The 6,000-nt window shown below is 40.4% G+C and overlaps 1 protein-coding gene across 1 annotated transcript in view; it reads left to right on the forward strand.

Annotated features, from left to right (window-relative positions):
- BCKDHB (branched chain keto acid dehydrogenase E1 subunit beta) overlaps positions 1 to 5,486 on the forward strand; it is a 116,668-nt gene extending 111,182 nt beyond the window's left edge. Inside the window, exon 11 of the mRNA XM_065631180.1 lies at positions 5,154 to 5,486. The gene's annotated coding sequence lies outside the window, so the exon portion shown is untranslated. The remainder of the gene's footprint in view (positions 1 to 5,153) is intronic.
- Positions 5,487 to 6,000: the final 514 nt, after the last annotated feature.

The following is a 6,000-nucleotide window of genomic DNA, read 5'->3' on the forward strand; positions in this document are numbered from 1 at the left end:
GAAGGAGATCCTGGAACAGGCAGTCAGGGGATTTTTAGCTGTGGACTCAGAAGAGGGGAGGGCCAAGGTGGGCTCTATATTAGGGGCGCCCTCTTGTGTCCATTTTACCTATACGTTAAACTGTGAATTAAATTTAGGGCCAGGGCTAAAAGGTTTTAAGTACCTCATGTTAATCTCGTTTATATGCATACTTAGTTTCAGAACAACTTTTTGCATTTCACTCTCTTAGTTTCCCTTGGTAGCTGATAGTGGAGTGCCTGTATGGGAGGTACTGTCTCTGAAAAATAATGTAGTTCCACTTACAATATTTCTACAAAATCACCTGTTATTGACATACCAGAGCATTTCCTTAGGATTAAAACTGAAGAATGTTGTCATCTTTTTGTAGAGTAGGTAGTAAACACTCTCTTTTTCACGACAGTTGTCCTTGCCTTTTATCTGAGTTGAAGTAAACTTACTAAAAACTTATTTTTTGTTTGGCACCTCTGTAATGAAGTCAGAGAAAGGGTTGTATCTGCTCTTTGAGGCAAGTTACTGGACCATGCTTGGTAGCCTCTAACCTGTTTGTTTCTAAAGGAAACCAAAGGACCAAATATTTTTACCTCTGTGTAAGGAAAGGAAGATGAACAGAGGACATTTGGTTGTTCAGAGGATTAGTTTAACCACTGTTCCTCCATAGGATGGTAAAGTGAGGGAGGTATAAGGAGAAAAAAGTGGGTTCTGAGATTGCACTGAATTTGCACACAATCCAGTTTCCACACTGGGGTCCACACTAAACCTTTCTGTGAAGCTGATATGGACTAAAATCTGGAAAAGTCATCTGCATTCATATTTACATTTCTGCTGTGGGCTGCACCACACACAAATACCAGAGGAGGTTATTGGCCAGCTGAAAATGGGGATTTAGCGTATCAAGGAGCAGGATTATTAGGGGCTGTCTGTAAAGACACAAAAAACTCTGCTTTCTGGTTTGTCTAAGAAAACATCCGGATGGTGGGCCCCATAACACCATGTCTTTTGGCTGGTGTGACTAGATATTAGTGCTACAGAATGAGCTGCTCAAAAGTTTTTCTGAGAGATAACCTCAATGTGCCTTGTTGTGGGACACATTACAGGGAAGTATTCCTTATTTTTCTGTGTGCTATAGTAGGTAATTTGTTTTATATGCTTGACACAGCAGTTGTAGTAGATCTCCATCCTGCCATCTACTCTACAGTTTGCATATAAGATGCTGTCCTTATGTTTATGAGAAGTGGAATGATTGCTTTATATTTGCTTCTTTTTTGTACTCAGTGTAACATTTATTAGTGACGTTAATTGCCATCGGTCCGGACCGATGAGGTTAATGCGTTCCAGACCATCTCACATGCAGGGAGACAGGGATATCCTTTCTAGGAGATGATGTTACAGTTTTTGTGAATTTGAGCACAGCCATAGCCTTCTGGATCTTAGAAAAGTTGGGCCCCTTCTTGTCCTCCTGCTGGAGAGGAGACAGCAGTTCTCTGTGGTGCACGGGGATGTAGGGTTGGGTTTTGAGTTACAGAAATGGCCAAGCTGGATAACTTGTTGCTTGACTTATGTTTCAGGTAATTTCTGTTAGATACGACCTGGTGGCATGGATGGCTACCTTCTTCTTTTCCCCTCTTTAAGCAACAGCTTACTAGAAATTGCTTCATCTGTTGCTTTCAGGCAGGCTGTGGGGTAAAAATCCCAAGCAGTAATTGTCAAATGTATCACTGGTATATATCAGATTGTCCTTTCTAACATGGCCTGAAATGTGTATAGTTTGAGGGAGAAGCTACCTGCAACTTCGTTTCATGAAGTCTGCAGCGATATGATTCCCTTCTCTTCTTACTGGATAACACCAGGTTGTATAACATTCCATGGTCCACCACTGTTTGAAAGTCCTCTTCAGACCTGGAAACACGTTCTATATTAAAGCAAGTGAATGCTAATTCCAAACTTATTTTTACCAGTTATAGTATGCTTTTCTTTATGTTATTGGTGTGTCCAAATATTTCTGTCCTTATTCTCATAAGTATTTCTCACTTAACAAAGAATAAATCTGCATCTTCTTTAAAACAAACAAACAAAACCCTCCCTGAAATACGTTTGGCTGTGTGTGCACATGCACCTCATACCCAATAAAGTTCCTCTCGGGCACCCGGATTAACTTAGTGCTTTATGTCTGAGGCTAATGCAGGGTCTCACGCTGGATGCTACAGTCAATCATTTCTAAACTCAGCCTTATTATCTTAATGTACATTTGGTTTTACTCAGCCTGTGTTGACAGTGTGTCACACATGCATAGTCTCTTATCTTTAGATTGACAGTACAGATGGTTTTCCTGCTCAAAGACGGCATCTGACAATGCATACTGTATACCTCACCAATGAGACAGGCAAGAACAAAATATGTATCTTTCAGCAGCTTCTTAGTTATTAAAATTTATAGCTATGTTAGCTATAAGAGAAATAGCTTCCAGGTAGGCAGCTGTGTTCCAGACCACTCTTTGTAGTTGGAAAAAAGATAGAGACAAAAGAAGCAGTGAGATTAGGATGGATATAAATTTCCTAGATAGATGGAATGGTGCCTGACCACTCATTTGGGGAGGAAAACCAAAAACAAAACCCAAAGAACAAAACCAACCAACCAAAAAGAAACAGAATAAAACAGCCACAAATTTTATAAAATATACTCTTGTGATACAGAAGTATATTAAGGGGTGGCTGTAGCATGGAAATGGCGAATAGCCAAGTGCTTTTCTATTACCTTTTGCAGCTTTTCCTACCACATTTGCATATTCTGTTTTCTTGTCAAATTCTGAATTTTAAACCTTTCCTTGCCAGGTGACAGTTTACCTCCATGAGAGAGTGTGTGTGTCTATGTAGAGACACCATTACTATTACAAATGTAGTCTCTAAAAATACAAAGTTATCACACTAAATTTCATTATGGAACTATTTTATGGGAAGTTTAATCTTGGTGCTTAAAGGTTAGGCAATGTTAGAGGATAATGTGGGGTTGAAAAATTTAATGAAATATAACAAGAGCAAGTGTAGAGTCTTGCATCTGGGCAAGAACAACCCCAGGTTCCAGTATAAGTTGGAGAATGACCTGTTGGAGAGCAGTGTAGGGGAAAGGGACCCGGGGGTCCTGGTGGACAGCAGGATGACCATGGGCCAGCACTGTGCCCTTGCAGCCAAGAAGGCCAATGGCATCCTGGGGTGTATTAGAAGGGGGGTGGTTAGTAGGTCGAGAGAGGTTCTCCTTCCCCTCTACTCTGCCCTGGTGAGACCTCATCTGGAATATTGTGTCCAGTTCTGGGCCCCTCAGTTCAAGAAGGACAGGGAACTGCTGGAGAGAGTCCAGCGCAGGGCCATGAAGATGATTAAGGGAGTGGAGCATCTCCGTTATGAGGGAAGCCTGAGGGAGCTGAGTCTCTTTAGTTTGGAGGAGACTGAGGGGTGACCTCATTAATATTTATAAATATATAAAGGGTGAGTGTCACGAGGATGGAGCCAAGCTCTTCTTGGTGACAACCAATGATAGGATAAGGGGTAATGGGTTCAAACTGGAACACAAGAGGTTCCACTTAAATATGAGAAGAAACTTCTTCTCAGTGAGGGTGCCAGAGCACTGGAACAGGCTGCCCAGGGAGGTTGTGGAGTCTCCTTCTGTGGAGACATTCAAACCCGCCTGGACGCCTTCCTGTGTAACCTCATCTGGGTGTTCCTGCTCCGGCAGGGAGATTGGACTAGATCATCCTTTGAGGTCCCTTCCAATCTCTAACATTCTGTGATTCTGTGTGATAGCCAAGTGCTTTTCTGTTACCTTTTGCAGCTTTTTCTACCACATTTGCATACTCTGTTTTCTTGTCAAATTCTGAATTTTAAAGCTTTCCCTGCTAGGTGACAGCTTACCTACATGAGAGAGTGTGTGTATGTATGTATGTAGAGACACCATTACTATTACAAATTTAGTCACACTGAACTTCATTATGGAACTATTATATGGAAAGTTTAATCTTGGTGCTTAAAGGTTAGGCAATGTTAGGGGATGATGTGGGGTTGATTTAAATTTATTTTTCTCTCCAAGCATGTATTTGAAGTTGTATTTCAACATCCAATACAGTTTGCTCAAAACCAGTGCTCCAGTTGGGAGAGACAGCAATATTTTCCCTTTCTCAACCAGTAAGTTGTGGTGGGAAACAAGAAGGGACCTGGTAGATACTTCGGTTTATAATTGTCTGTTCTTTGCACTCCTGTTATTAGACAGGGCTTCATACAGGTTAAATTGAGGAACAAGAGAAAATATAATTCCTCTCCCTCTTTGGTAAATAAAATATGAGAGACTGTGCATCATCATTTCTTCTTAACCCAAGACTAGCAACCAGGTTTTTTTCCCCAAGTCCTAATTGTGGCAGGGTAGACTTACCCACCTTTTGTAATGCACTGTCTATAACCCAGTAGAATAAACAACCTCCAGAGGTGTGAGCAGGATGCACCATTCCTAGTTTATGTTTTCCTGCTGGATGCCAAAAATCATGTACATGGCCAGTGAATCATGTCTTATTCACAACCAGTGAGTAGTCCAAATGTAAGATAGCAATCTGCTAGTGCTATGAGTTAGCCTGTTAGAATGGCTGTTGCAAGTCTACACTTGCGTTCAAACCTTGCTGAGAATCTGTGCAAGACCAGGAATAATGAAATTATCTTTAAAAACCCTATAGGTAGGAAAGGTATTGACTGTAGTTTTTTACAAGACCCCTCTTCGCTGTAATAGTAGATAGTATAACTAGTAGAGTTTTAAAAAAATAACACATAACACTTTGCTTAACATGCCAGAGTGGGATGGAAGACACTTCATCGTAATGTTTTTTGCATAAATGGTGGTAATTAGTGTTGTTTTGACACTAGATATCAGTTGCAGCATTTCTAATTTCTGCGTGTCTACCTTGGCAGCTTTAAAAATGTAATATAGTTTTTAGTACATACTAAGTAATTATTTTGTTATAGTTTACCAACCTTGAGGTTAAGAGGACATCATAAATTTAAAAAGCAAGATGACCATGCAGGGTGCTGTGTATTTAAGTTGTGGATATTACTTTCAGCTGTAAGATTTGTAATTTATTTTGTCACCTTCTTTTGCAGAGATGAGAGGAATGACAGGGAAATACAGAAGCCACCTTCAAAACTCTTGACGCTTTATGCAGATCTTTTGGGTTTGGAATTCACAGAGCAGACTGTTTTCTCTGAACTCAACTGTATTCATCTTGGCTATTCTTCAGAAAGTTCAAATCTTCCTTAATTATGAAATCAGTGATGGGCAGCTGATTGCTATATAAGTAGTTTCAGATGTATTTAAAGATATTTCAGATGTCATATGAATGTTACACGTTGCCATGCTTCACAAGGTTAAATCTCTAAACTTCAATGTGTAAATATTAGAAGCAGGATTTTATTCAATAAAACATATTATGCACATGTTGTCTCTTGGTTTTGTTACTGTTTTGGGAAAACTCAAATAAGTTATTTGAATATGACTGCCTTTTCAACAAAATAAACCTTAGACAAACAGACCAGCTTGTGCGTCTGGTCTGACTGGGACCTCCTTTAATCAGTGTCGTTCGCTGCCTTTCAGCTGGGTGGCTTCATGTATAGTCCCAAATCCTGATTTCCTTTCCGAAAGGGAAATGAAACCCCGGTTTTTCTTGAGAAGGGAGGATTTTTTTGCTTTGCTATAGGTGAGAGACTCCCTTGGTACATTTTTGGTGCCCTGTCTTTGTTTAGTTGTTTTTCCTCTAGATAATGGAATGTGTCTGCCGGTAAGCAGTTGTGCAAAATGTGCCGGTTTGTCAAGAAAAGGTAAGAGCACCCTGACATATTCATGCCAGTGGTGGGAGAAGAGGCAGCGCATGTGACGTTTTTCTGTTGGTGTGGATACAGAAATACAACATTATAGGTGTCAGGAGGAGACCTTCACTCTGAATGTCAGTGG

This window comes from Caloenas nicobarica, chromosome 3 (assembly GCF_036013445.1).
Source record: "Caloenas nicobarica isolate bCalNic1 chromosome 3, bCalNic1.hap1, whole genome shotgun sequence".
Lineage (NCBI taxonomy): Eukaryota > Metazoa > Chordata > Aves > Columbiformes > Columbidae > Caloenas > Caloenas nicobarica.